At 45.2% G+C, this 14115-nt stretch overlaps 1 protein-coding gene across 8 annotated transcripts in view; it reads left to right on the top strand.

The window, feature by feature from the left end:
- PPFIA3 (PTPRF interacting protein alpha 3) overlaps positions 1-14115 on the top strand; it is a 715578-nt gene that overhangs the window by 308022 nt on the left and 393441 nt on the right. The gene's annotated exons all lie outside the window — the stretch shown is intronic.

Below are 14115 nucleotides of genomic sequence, written 5' to 3' on the forward strand. Positions count from 1 at the left end.
TCTGTCAGAATTTTAGAAAGAAAAAGTCAGATGAAGCCCACACACGATCGGAATGTCTGACGGAATGATTCAGTCTGACCTTTTCTGCCGGAAAGTCCGGTCGTGTGTACTATTAAGGTTGAATATAGTTTTTTATTGAATTTTTTTTTCAGAAAAAAGAATATAAGCAAAACTGTATCAAAAGGGGGATAGGGTGCAGAAAAAAGAACAGGGTGGGGAGTTAAGGGTGGGGGGGGTGGTCCCCATCCTCCACCCATCGTACCGAATAGTAAAATTTTACATATACATAAGTACTTAGAACAGTTTTTCATAGTAAAAAAAAAAATATATATATATATAAATATATATCCCTCCGTGCAGTGTCTTCCTTCTTTTAGGACACTGTCCGGAACTTGATACACACAATTCAACTGTCATTTGGGGGGGGTGTATGGGGTAAAGGGCAAGGCAGGGGATGGGAAAATAAGGAAGGGAGAAGGGGTGGGGGGACTCAGCATTGTAGAATAAGCAGTAACCTAATTACTCACATATTGTGCTATAGGCCGTTATCAGAAACCTTTTCATTAGAACCAAAAATGACAGTGATACTAATAATAATCCCACTACTTCCCTCCATCACTGTGTAATATGGGGCCCAGTCCTCAAGCAGAAATTCTGTTGAGGAGGAGGTCCGATGAGGAGTGGTGACGCCATAGGGACCACAATAGATTACATTTTTCACAGGTATCACTCGTCTTTGCTTGTAACTCCTCCATGAGCATTATATTGTTGAGTGTGTCTATCCATCTAGTGATAGAGGGAATGGCGTCCATTTTTTCAATATAAAGAAATGACATGACAGGCCGCGGATAGGAAGAATCTTATGCCGTGTACACACGGTCGGACTTTTCAGCCACAAAAGTCCGACAGCCTTTCCGACAGACTTTCGACAGACTTTCGACTGACTTTTGGCGGACTTTGAACGGACTTTCTAACGACCGGACTTGCCTACACACGATCACACCAAAGTCCGACTGATTCACTAAAATAAGGAAGTTGATAGCCAGTAGCCAATAGCTGCCCTAGCGTCGTTTTTTGTCCGTTGGACTAGCATACAGACTAGTGGATTTCTGGGTCCAGCGGAGTTACGACATAAAGATTTGAAGCATGTTCCAAATCTAAAGTCCATCAGATTTGCGACTGGAAAAGTCCGCTGAAGGTCCGGTGAAGCCCACACACGATCGGATTGTTCGCCGGATTTGGTCCGTCGGCGTCCGTCAGACCAGTCCGGTCGAAAAGGCCGACCATGTGTAAGCCCCATAAGAAGGTTTTTCTTGTGGGAGTGGACTGTTCCTGGTAGGATGGATAGCAGGGCCACTAAAGGGGAGGGGGTTAGAGAGACATCATATACATCATTGTAAATACTGAAAACCTTGTCCCAGAATGGGCGGACTCGGTCGCACTCCCACCACAAATGAACATATGATCCCTTTCCTCTGTGAAAGCGCCAACATATGTCCGAAGTGCCTGGATACATCCTGTGAACCGTGACTGGATCTCTGTACCACCGCGATAATAGTTTGTAATTCTTCTCCTGTGTGAATCCGGATATGGATGATTTATGTGTGATCGTGAATGATTTCAACCATAGTTCTGGGGAAATCTCTAAGCCCAGGGCCTTTGACCACTTTTGTGTGAATCTAGGCAATGAGTCACATGTATGGGACTGTATGTCTCTGTATATCAGGGATACAGTGTGTTTGGGGGTCTTAGAGAGACTACACATATCCTCAAAAGTTGTAAGCGGTCTGTGGACCTGTCCTGAAAGATGCAGTGTCCTGCTGTGCTGTGTTAGAGATATTATGGAGAGCCAGTCAATCAAAGTAGGGGACTAACTATTAGGTGGTGATTGGAATTGGCCTGTGGAGGGGTGAACAAACTGTCTTGCTGTAGGCCACTCTTCTCTAGTGTATGAGCCGCATTGTCCCCAGCTGTGAAAGGTTGGGAGTGATGGGTTTTTAAAGAGAGGTGAGAGGGCTAGGATCGGTGGATATGGCGAGTGTGTTGTGTTTGCTGTACCATGTAGTGAGCGCTGCCATTGTCATGGGAGAAATTCTCGTGTGAAATTTAACATTATTTCCCCCTGAGAAGAGCACAGAGGTCTACTTGTGCCATGTCTTGCTCTATGATCGTGGATGGTTTGGTTAAGGGTCTCAGAAGCCATTCAAGGAGTCTCCAGAGTATGGCCGAGGTATGATACAGTTGAAAATCCGGAAGTCCAATGCCTCCTCAAATTTTGGGTGTACATAGTATTTTATGTTTAAGTCTGGGAGGGTGGTGTTGCCATATGAACTTGACCGCCAGGGAGCGAAGCGAGAGGAAAAAGGCATTGGGTAGGAGTATGGATAGTGTTTGGAACAAATAGAGCAGTTTAGGGAGAATGTCCATTTTAAGGACACTCATTTTCCCCACCACGTGAGCTTGAGGTGATGCCAAGATTCCAGTGAGCGCCGAATTTTGGTCAACAGAGGACTATAATTCAAGGCGTATATGTCCTGTAGATCTTTAGGGATCTCTGTCAACAGATACTTAACCGAGCGTGATTGCCAATGGAAAGGGAATTTTACCTGAATAAAAGCTACTTCTTTTGGTGCGAGAGAAATATTCAGAGCTTCTGTTTTGTCAATGTTTAGTTTGAAGTTGCTATGCGCTCTGAATCGGTCAAGCTCTGAGAGAATGGCAGGGATGCTAACTTGCGGCTGTGTGACATAGAGAAGCAGATCATCCGCGTAAAGCGAAAATTTGCGGGGAGCCAAGGGTGTGGGGATACCATGAATGGAGTAATTATTTCTAATGGCTTGGGCCAAACGTTCAACAGTGAGCGTGAACAATAACGGTGATAACGGGCATCCTTGTCTCGTACCGTTTCTGATCTCGAACGCCTCCGAGGACTCACCATTGGCAGCCACTTTTGTGGATGGGTTGGAGTATAGTGACATTATTTTGGTCACTAAACATGGACCCAGACCTATCTGATGTAAGGATGCTTGTAAAAAGGGCCAACTTACTCTACCAAACGCCTTCTCGGCGTCACACACCATTAGGCAAGTAGGGATGTTGTGGCGTTGGGCATATGCTATGAGGTGTAGTGTTTTCGCGGTATTATCCCTAGATTCCTGACCTGGAATAAATCCTACTTGATCACTATGTACTAGGGAAGGGAGTAGGGGGGCTAGACGTGTGGCTATAATTTTGGAGAGGAGCTTAAGATCAATGTTCAAAAGAGATATGGGCCAATAATTGCTGCATTGTGACTGGTCTTTTCTGGGTTTAGGTAATACCACTATCTGGGCCTGGAGGAGTTGTGGGGGTAGTGGGTGTGTTTCGTCCACTTTTTCAAATGCTCGTGCCATAATCGGTGCTAATTGTTGAGCGAACATTTTGTAAACCTGGGGGGTATAACCATCTGGGCCTGGGCTCTTGCCATTCTTAAGACCTTTGATTGTGAGCAAAAAGCCTGAGGCGGTTATGGGTCACTCCGGAATGTCTGCTTCTGTAGGGCGTATCCTAGGTAAGGCTGTATCCTGTATATATTTGTGTAGGTCTGAGGTGTCCAAGGTGAGTAGTGAGGACTGCCTCCCGGGAGGGGAAAGGTTGTAGAGCGAGGAATAAAAGTCCTTGAATTCGGAGACGATTTCCGAGTTCTTGTATTTGTTTTGTTTGGCTGGTGAGATTATGTGGGGGAAGTTTTGTCTCTGTTGTCTGGGGTGAATAACCCAGGCTAAATGCTTCCCGCATTTATTGGCCTGGGCGTAGTGAATGTGGCGTTCTTTGTTACAGGCTATTAGTGATCTTTCTGTGAAGAGGTGCAGTAGGTCTCAACGTGCATTAGAGAGTTTGACTAATGTCTTGGGGTCTAAAGTGCGTTTGTGTGTGGATTCGAGAGACGCGATCAGGTCGAAAAGGCGCCGTATGTCTTCTGTGCGAGGTTTTTTCAGCCTCGACCCATGATGTGTAAAAATCCCTCGTAACACACATTTTAGAGTTTCCCATTTATTCATAACCAATGTCTCGTCTCTGGTGTGAAGTTGGACAAAGTCCTTAATGGCATTAGATACTGCTGCAGCGCATGCTATTTCGTTCAGTAAATTATCATTGAATCTCCACGTGTTTCGGCATGAGCGTTGTGGTATTCTACCAAGGGTTACATGTACCGGTGCTTGGTCTGACCATAATTTAAGACCTATCGTGCAAGCAGGATCTAGGTCTAGTAATGTTTGTGAAAGAAAAATATAGTCTATCCTGCTATATGATTTGTGTGCGGGGGAGTAATATGTGTAGTCTCTCTTAGCAGGGTGCAAAAGACGCCATGTGTCGACCAGGGATAATTCTGTTAGGGTAGTGCGTAATTTGGCTAAGGAAGAGGGTGTGATATGTGACTTACCGGTGGACGAATCCAGTCTCGGAATGAGAGGTATGTTGAGGTCACCCCCTAAGATTAGATTGGGAGTCCCGAAGGCTTTCAGGCGGGCTGTCACTGAGGAAAGGAAGTGGAGCTGCTCTTGATTTGGAAGCTAAACATTGGCAATTGTAAAAACAGTCTGTAAATATTGCAATGTTAAAAACAAAAACCTGCCCTACGGATCTATATCAGTATCGAGTACTGCTGGAGTAAAGGAGTCGTGGAAAGGCTATCGAAACCCCCTTCGTTCTAGATATGGGATTAGTGCTATGAAACCATGTAGTAAAATGTTTGTCTGGTAGTGTTGGTACTGTGTCCGAACGAAAATGGGTTTCCTGTAATAATAGTATCTGCGTTTTGGCTTTGTGGAAATGTAGTATCTGTCTGCGTTTTTCTGGTGTGTTAAATCCTCGACAGTTCAGCAAGGATATCCTAAACTCTAAGGCGGACGCCATAATGTGGGAATCATGGAGTGATGTGCTGAGTGACTGTGAGTCCTAGAACTAGAAGGCTTAGATTCGGAATGTAGAGCTGAGATGAAAAGGGAAGGAGAGGGGAGGTGGGGGAAGATATAAGGAGAGAAAGGGAAAGAATGTATGCTTTGGAGCTGTATTCGGTGTGGTATAACTGTGTGTAAGTTAAGTGCAAAGTAGAATTGGGGAAGGTGTCTCTGAGAGCAGTAAAGAAGTTTGGTGAATTGCATATGACTGAGCATATTGTTGCTAACTATGAGAGGACTGCTCCCTCTAGTGTCCATTTTGGGGAAAGGATAATGGGCACAACTAAGTAAAACTAAGATGAATGTCAAGAACAGAGGCGCTAAAGACTCTGCTAACCCTATCGTGGGGAACGTGGTAGGTCTGACCAGGGGTACTCCGCCCCCGTCCGAGTTGTATCTAAATATAGTAAAACATATCAAACAGCACCTTGAGTGAAATTGATTATTAATCTAATAAGTGGTGAAACTCTCAGGGTCCCCTGCTGTCTGGGATATAACAGTGCAAGTGATAACAGCTATTTAAGGCAGGTAACTTATAACTATTACAAAACATTGGAACTTAACCCCGAGGACAGCCATTAAGGCCGTCGCATCCAACTCTTCCCCTCTTCTAGGGGGAATGACCCACGGTGAGGGTCATTCGCTTTCCTCGGGGTCCCGGGTCAAAAATGGGTGAGAAAACAAGTAAAATCAAGAAAAAATTAAGTCACAGAAATTTTGAAAAGACAAAGAACATCTTTTTTTTTTTTGGTCTTCTCCAGGCCACCTGTGGATTGCAGTGAGGCACTTGTGACAGATCTGCAGAAAAAGGTCACTGAATCATCTGAAGTGTTTGACCATGAAAACAACAAAACTGTAGATGTCCGAGAAATTGGAACAATCATAAGATCATTAGGATGCTGCCCAACAAAAGGAGAACTTCATGATATGCTTGCAGAGGTAGAGGAAGAAGAGCCTACAGGTTTCATTCGCTTTGAGAAGTTCTTACCAATGATGACAAAAGTATTATTGGAAAGAAGGGTTTTACGCCATGTGAGCCTTTGTTGTTTTATGGGGATTTCACAACGAATCTGAATTGACCCACCTGCGGACTATTTCCATTGAGGTTAAGGAGCCCACTGTGTGCCAGAGAGATCCCGGGCTGGGGTTACAGCCATCTGCTTGGTGTGGTCCCCTGACAAAATAACAGAAAAAGTCAATGTGTATAACTATTCACCCCCCTAAAGTCAATACTTTGTAGAGCCACCTTTTGCGGCTATCACAGCTCCAAGTCGCTTTGGATAAGTCTCTATGAACTTGCCACATCTTACCACTGGGATTTTTGCCCATTCCTCCTTGCAAAACTGCTCTAGCTCCTTCAAGTTGGATGGTTTGAGCTTGTGAACAGCAATCTTTAAGTCTGACCAGAGATTTTCTATTGGATTGAGGTCTGGGCTTTGACTAGGCTATTCCAACACATTTACATGTTTCCCCTTAAACCACTCAAGTGTTGCTTTAGCAGTGTGTTTGGGGTCATTGTCCTGCCGGAAGGTGAACCTCCGTCCTAGCCTCAAATCACACATAGAGTGGTACAGGTTTTGTTCAAGAATATCCCTGTATTTAGTAACATCCATCTTTCCCTCAACACTGACCAGTTTCCCAGTCCTGACTGCTGAAAAACATGCCCACAGCATGATGCTGCCACCACCATGTTTTGCTGTGGGGATGGTATTCTTTGGGTGATGTGATGTGTTGGGTTTGCGCCAGACATAGCGTTTTCTTTGATGGAGCGTATGGCTTATTGTCGTCCTATGTACAGATACTCCAGTCTCTGCTGTGGAACTCTGTAGCTCTTCCGGGGTTACCTTAGGTCTCTGAGTTTTGGTGTGCGGCCATCTCTTGGCAGGTTTGCTGTTGTGCCATGTTCTTTCCATTTGGTTATGATAGATTTAATGGTGGTCCTAGGGATCATCAAAGATTTGGATATTATTTTATAACCCAACTCTGACTTGTACTTTTCAACAACATTGTCCCTTACTTGTTTGGAGAGTTCCTTGGTCTTCATGACAGTGTTTGGTTAGTGGTGCCTCTTGCTTAGGTATTGCAGCCTCTGGGGCCTTTCAAAAAGGTGTGTATATATTATGACAGATCATGTGACACTTAGATTGCATACAGGTGGACATCATTTCACTTCACATCATTTCACATCATTTCACAATTATGTGACTTCTGAAGGTAATTGGTTGCACCAGAGCTTTTTATGGTCTTCATAACAAAGGGGGTGAATACATACGCACATGGCAATTATCAGTTTTTTTTTATCTGAAAAATTGTTTTATGTACGATATATATTTTTCAAATTTTACTTCACCAACTTAGACTATTGTGTTCTGATCCATCACATATAATTCAGATTGAAAAAACATTGAACTAAAGGCTGTAATGTAACAAAATAGGTAAAAAGCCAAGGGGGTGAATACTTTTGCAAGGCAAAATTAATTATTATTATAATTAATTTTATTAATTTGTTTTCTTCCATTAGTTTAGAAGCGGCATTCATTATTTCGGATAATTCGTAACGTAAGATAAATTCGTATTCGTTACATTTACTAACAGCCAAATTTAAAAGGAAATTCAGGAAAATGGAAGGAAAGGAAAAAATATTTCCGAATTAACAAATTTGTCGAAAAACAGATTTGGAATGAAACGAATTGCACATGTCTAATGTCTAATCACTTACAAGATGGATCTAACAGAAAATCAGCCATCCCTTACAGAGCACTTAAGGCGGAGCTCCAGCCCCTCCCTCCAAAAATTAAAAGTCAGCAGCTACAAATACTGTAGCTGCTGACTTTTATAGGACACTTACCTGTCCAGGGGTCCCGCGATGTTGGTACCCCATATGATTTTTCTCTCGGGTGCTGTCAAGCCGTTCCTGGTAAGGGAAAACGGCAGAGAAGCCTCGTGGCTTCACAGCCGGGTCCCTACTGCGCATACTCCAAATGCTCTGTGCTTTCTGAATGGCCTGGAGGCAGGAGAAGGAGGAGGGGACTGAACTTCCTGCGACGAGGTCCGCGGTGAGGTCTCCCAGAGGTGGGGACATGTGTCAGGTCACCAGACAGTACCCTCCCTCTTACTAGGCCTCCTCCTTCCTCACTTGGACCCAGGCTTGGAGGGGAACCTTAAATGAAACCTCCTCAAAAGACAAGGTGCAAAGACATCAGATGCAGGGATCCAAGACCTCTCCTCAGGACCAAAATCTTTCCAATCACGAGGTACTGAAGAATGTCTTTACAGAGCCAGGAATCCAGAATTTGACTAACCTCGTACTCCTAATTAACCCTCTCAGTCTGTCCATTGGATTGAGGATGGTACGAAGAGAAAAAATCCAAGACAATATTGATGGATTTGCAAAAGGCTCTCTAAAAACGAGATGTGAACTAAACGCCCCTGTCAGAAACAATATGGGAAGGAACCCCATGAAGGCGGAAATCTCTCAAACAAAAATGGGAACCAAAGCAGGAGCAGAAGGTCTCCTAGGAAGAGGAACAAAATTAGCCACATTGGAGAACCAATCGATTACCACACGAATGACCGTATTATTATCAGACGGTGGAAGATCAGTGATAAAGTCCTTGGCTATGTGAGACCAGGGCTCCTCAGGAATGGGCAAGGGCATGAAAAGACCAGCGGGAGATTGCATGGAGGATTTAGACTGGGCACAGACATGTCAAGCCTTGATGTAGTCTTTGACATCCGAATGGAGAGTAGGCCACCAGTAGTGGTGACTGATGAGGAGGAAGGATCGGAGGAACCCAGCATGACCTGCCACCTTGGAATCGTGTCCCCAACAAAGCATCTTAGCTCTTAGCTCAGTGGGGATGAAGGTCTTGCCAGGAGGAATTTTTGACTCCATGGTGGTAGAATGGGCAAGGATGCATAAGGCAGGGATTATTGGCTCTGGTTCAGGGGTAGGCTGCTCATCCTGAATGTCAAAAGACCTAGAGAGTGCATCAGCCCAACTGTTGCAGGAACCAAGTTTGAATGTAATGGTGACTTCAACATCCTTGTTAATCTTAACACTCCCGCTACTTCTGCTGCTGAGCCTAACCTCCTCTTTTGACCTAAAACAATGGACAAGCGCTTCTCCTCACTCTGTTGGCAACTGCCTTGACCTCATATTCTCCTACCTATGCACTCCGCACAACCTCTCCAACATTCCTTTTCCTCTCTCTGATCACCACCTTATTAGTTTCACCCTCTCCTTGTCTGCCTCCTCCTTGCCTTCCAACTACCAAACTATTACCCGTAGAAACCTTCGCCATCTTAACGCTTCTCTTCTTTTTTCTGCTACAGATTGTCTCTACGACAAAATCTCATCCTTGTCCTGCCCCAACTTGGCCACTTCTATCTACAACAGTTCACTGTCATCCACCCTGGATACCTTGGCCCCCTCACTACACACAGAATCAGCCCCCGACCGCTACAACCCTGGCAGACAGACAATACCAGAAGCCTCAAAAAACGTATTTGCGCTCTTGAGCGTCTGTGGCATAAAACTAAGTCACAGCAAGATTTCAGCCAATATAAATCTGCCCTCCAAAAATACCATTCCTGCCTGCACACTGCCAAACAGACCTACTTTATCACTGTGATTAACACTCTCTCACGCAGTCCCCGTCAACTCTTTTCTACCTTTACCACTCTACTTCATCCTCCATTACCCCCACCCACTAACTTACTCACTGTCCAGGAGATTGCTAATCACTTCAAAAATAAGATTGAGACAATTTGTCTCGAGATCTCCGCTCTACAGATATCTCCCTCATTTTACACTCCTTGTCCTCCTGCACAATCAATACGTCCCTCTTTTAACCCAGCTACTGTAGAGGAAGTCACTAAACTTCTTTCTAATGCCCACCTAACCTCCTGCCCCCTTGACCCTGTTCCTTCTCAAATACTATGGTCACCATCTGACTCAGTCCTACACTCCTTAACTCATATCTTCAACCTCTCACTCTCTACTGGCATCTTCCCCAAACCTCTAAAACATGAGCTAGTCATTCCCATACCAAAAAAAGCCTCAGACCCCACCAATCTTAACAACCTAAGACCCATCTCTTTACTCTCTTTTGCCTCCAAACTCAGAACGTTTAGTCTACAACCGACTGAGCGACCACCTCATTGTGAATAACCTTCTTGATCCCCTTCAGTCTGGATTTCACCCACAGCACTCCACAGAAACTGCCCTCCTAAAACTCACAAACGACTTACTAACAGCCAAAACCAATGGTCATTATTCCATACTCTTACTCTTGGACCTTTCTGCTGCCTTTGATACAGTTGACCACCCCCTCCTCCTCAAAAAACTCAATTTGCTTGGTTTCCATGGCTGCACTCTCCGTTGGTTCGAATCTCATCGCACCTTCAGTGTCACTTACAACTCCACCTCCTCTTCTCCAACTCCTCTTACCATTGGGGTCCCCCAAGGTTCTGTCCTTGGACCTCTACTATTCTCGATCTACACGTCCTCCCTGGGTCAGCTGATAGCCTCCCATGGCTTTCACTACCATTGATATGCTGATGACACCCAAATCTATCTCTCTGCCCCTCAGCTCACCCCATCAATCTCCTCACGCATCACTGATCTACTAACAGATATATCAACCTGGATGTCAAACCACTTCCTCAAACTGAATCTATCTAAAACTGAGCTCTTAATATTTCCTCCCCCACGTGCCCCCCTCTCCTGACTTCTCTGTCAAGATCAATGGCACATCTATCAGTCCGTCTCCACATGCCAGGGTGCTAGGGGTAACCTTAGACTCTGAACTGTCCTTTCAGGCCCACATACAATCCCTGTCCAAATCTTGCCGCCTTAGCCTCCACAACATTTCCAGAATACACCCCTTTTTAACTAATGACACCACCAAGCTTCTAATTCACTCCATGGTCATCTCTCACCTCGATTACTGCAACTTCCTCCTCATTGGATTACCTTTTTATAGACTATCCCCCCTTCAGTCCATAATGAATGCCGCTGCAAGACTCATCCACCTTACCAACCATTCAGTGTCCTCCATCCCACTCTGCCAATCCCACCACTGGCTTCCACTCACCCAATGAATAAAATTCAAAGTACTAACAATAATTTACAAAGCCATCCATAACTCTGCCCCCAGCTACATCACTAACCTAGTCCCAAAATACCAACCAAGCCGCACTCTTCGGTCATCCCAAGACACCACCTACTCTCTAGCTCCCTTGTCACCTCCTCCCACGCTCGCCTCCAGGATTTCTCCAGAGTTTCTCCCATCCTTTGGAACTCCCTACCCCAATCTGTCCAACTGTCCCCTAATCTATGCATCTTTAGGCGATCCCTGAAAACCCTTCTCTTCAAAAAAGCCTATCCTGCTTCTAACTAACTCTGTTTTACTTCCTCCATCAGCTCATCCCCCCACAGCTATTACCTTTTGTATAAATTGACCCTTCCTTTTTAGATTGTAAGCTCTAACGAGCAGGGCCCTCTGATTTCTCTTGTATCAAATTGTAATGTAACTGTAATGTCTTCCCTCATGTTGTAAAGCGCTGCGCAAACTGTTGGCGCTATATAAAAACTGTATAATAATAATAATAATAATGGTGAAGTTAAAACGGGAAAAGAAGAGACTCCACCTGGCTTGTCTGGGATTCAATCGTTTGGCATTCTGTAAGTACTGCAGATTTTTATGGTCAGTGAAAATTTGTTATGGAATGTGGGGAACCCTTTGGTGAGATATCAGGGATCTGACATCTCCTCTTTGAGACAAAAAAAGGGACCAAGGACACAGATTCCCCAGTCCCTTTCTCTGCAGCCTCAGCTGCACTGAAGATGAATGGACAGGAGACAGAGGCTCCTCCCCATTCATAAACTGAAGCATCGTAAACACAGTTTATGATGCTCAGTTATGAATGGACAGGGGGGACCAGAGGAGGACCCGGAGGGGGAGTGGAGAAGGACTGGATAAAGACACATGGGGAGAGAGCAGGGACGGAGCAGAGGAGGACACAGAGGTGGAGTGGATGGGGAGCGGAGGACCTTAAGAAACACGGAGGAGGAAATGGAGAAGGACACAGGGGACACTCAGGGATGATTGGTGAAGCGGTGGGGGCCGTTACAAGCACCAATCCCCCTGTATAGATTTTAATAAATCAGCTGAAAGCCACGGAACGGAGAGGGCTGTCAGCTGCTTTATTGAAATCTATACAGGGAGATCGGTGCTTGTAACGGCCCCCACCGCCGTACTGATCACCCCTGACTGCCCAGGTATTGGATTAGGGGGCGGAGCATTTGCACAAGTACAAGTATCGGTATCAGTGCAACCCTACTAAGGGCATAACCAAGTATTCGTAATGGTCATCTCTAGTGTTAAACGCAGTTTTCCATTCATCACCCTCCCGTATTGAGATCAGATTGTATGCACCCCTGAGATCCAACTTAGTAAAAATTGAGGCACACTTCAATCTGTCGAATAGTTCAGATATTAACCACTTAAGCCCCTTTTGGCTGCCTAAAGTACAATTTGGCACTGCGCTGCTTTAACTGGTAATTGCACGGTCATGCAGTGTTGTACCCAAACGAAATTTGCGTCCTTTTTTTCCCACAAATAGAGCTTTCTTTTGATGGTATTTGATTGCCTCTGCAATTTTTATTTTTTGCGATATAAATGGAAAAAGACCAAAAATTTGGAAAAAAAATGATATTTCCTACTTTTTGTTATAAGAAAAATCCAATAAACTCAATTTTAGTCATACATTTAGGCCAAAATGTATTCAGCCACATTGGGGTCTATTAGACCCTAGATCTCTCCTCTGCCCTCAAAGCATCTGACCACACCAAGATTGGTGTGATAAAATGCTTTCCCAATTTCCCAATGGCGCTGTTTACATCCGGCGAATTCTAAGTCATGAAATGCTTGTAGCTTCCGGTTTCTTAGGCCATAGAGATGATTAGAGCCGTTCTGGTCTCTGATCGGCTCTATGGTCAGCTGGCGGAACCACCGGCTGCATTCTCAGGTTCCCTGTTGGGACAGGAGATCCAGAGAAAACCATGGAAGGTGGTGGGAGGGGGGGGGGGGACCCGCAAGATCTGCTTGTATAGTGCCCTGGCCATGGAGGCAGAGAACACGGGCATATAGTAAATTGGGTCAGTGGACCAATATGACCGCAACATACTCATTTTAACTATGCCCATGTCGAGGGATAGGCCCAGAAAGATCTTAAATTCGGAAATCGTAATTGGTTTCCAATCTCTGGCAAGGGAGGACTGGGGATTAGCGGCGATGTATTGACCAGCATACATATTGCTTTGGTCCACAATAGATCTATAGAGATCTTCCGTGAAAAACAACGAATAAAAATCAAGTGACGTAAAATCAACTGTTTCCACCTGAATGCTGGGTTGGCCAGTGAATGGGGGAAGTACGGGTGCTGCAGAAGTGGTGGGTTCCCAATTAGGATTGACGAATGCAGCAGGAAGGGCACTATGGCCTCGACGGGCCTGTCTTTGTCTTCTTGGTGGCAGCGGGACACTACTTATGCTTACCACCTCGCCAGCTTGGACTGCACTTATGAGACTCGCCACGTCACCAAGTGTTACTGCAGTGCTGGATGTACAACCAGGGTGTACTAGGCCGCTGGTGCTTGCCAGTTCACCAGAAGGATGAGCGGCACTAGTAGTTCTCTGCTCCATATGAGAGCCCTGCGGTTCTTGCACCTTAACAGCAGAAGAAGATCGGGGTCTGGTACGCCTGACCTTAGCAGGGACCACAACTCCATTGTCGGAGCTATCTGTCATGGAGCCGCTGTCGTCTACAGGATCGTATTCTGAGCCTGAATCTGACAGATGAGTGACTTCCTCTTCACTATCTGTCATGCTCAGAAACGTTTAGGCCTCTTCACTACTGTACCTTCGATTTGCCATTTTGGGCTCTAAATTTACTGGTACAGTAGTGAGACTCACAGGTAAAAAAGCTCCTAGGCTGTCAGCAACTGTATCAAACGCTACCAAAAACTGTTAGTGATCGCAGGGATCAGGCCTGACTCTGCGAATGCTGCAGTTATATGTTTAGTGTTTTGTGACAGTGATTGGTCGATACTGCACTTGGGTGGGCTGGGCTAGGCTGGGCGGAGGGGCTAAACGCAGGTGCTAGCAGGT

This window comes from Aquarana catesbeiana, linkage group LG10, assembly GCF_042186555.1.
Source record: "Aquarana catesbeiana isolate 2022-GZ linkage group LG10, ASM4218655v1, whole genome shotgun sequence".
Lineage (NCBI taxonomy): Eukaryota > Metazoa > Chordata > Amphibia > Anura > Ranidae > Aquarana > Aquarana catesbeiana.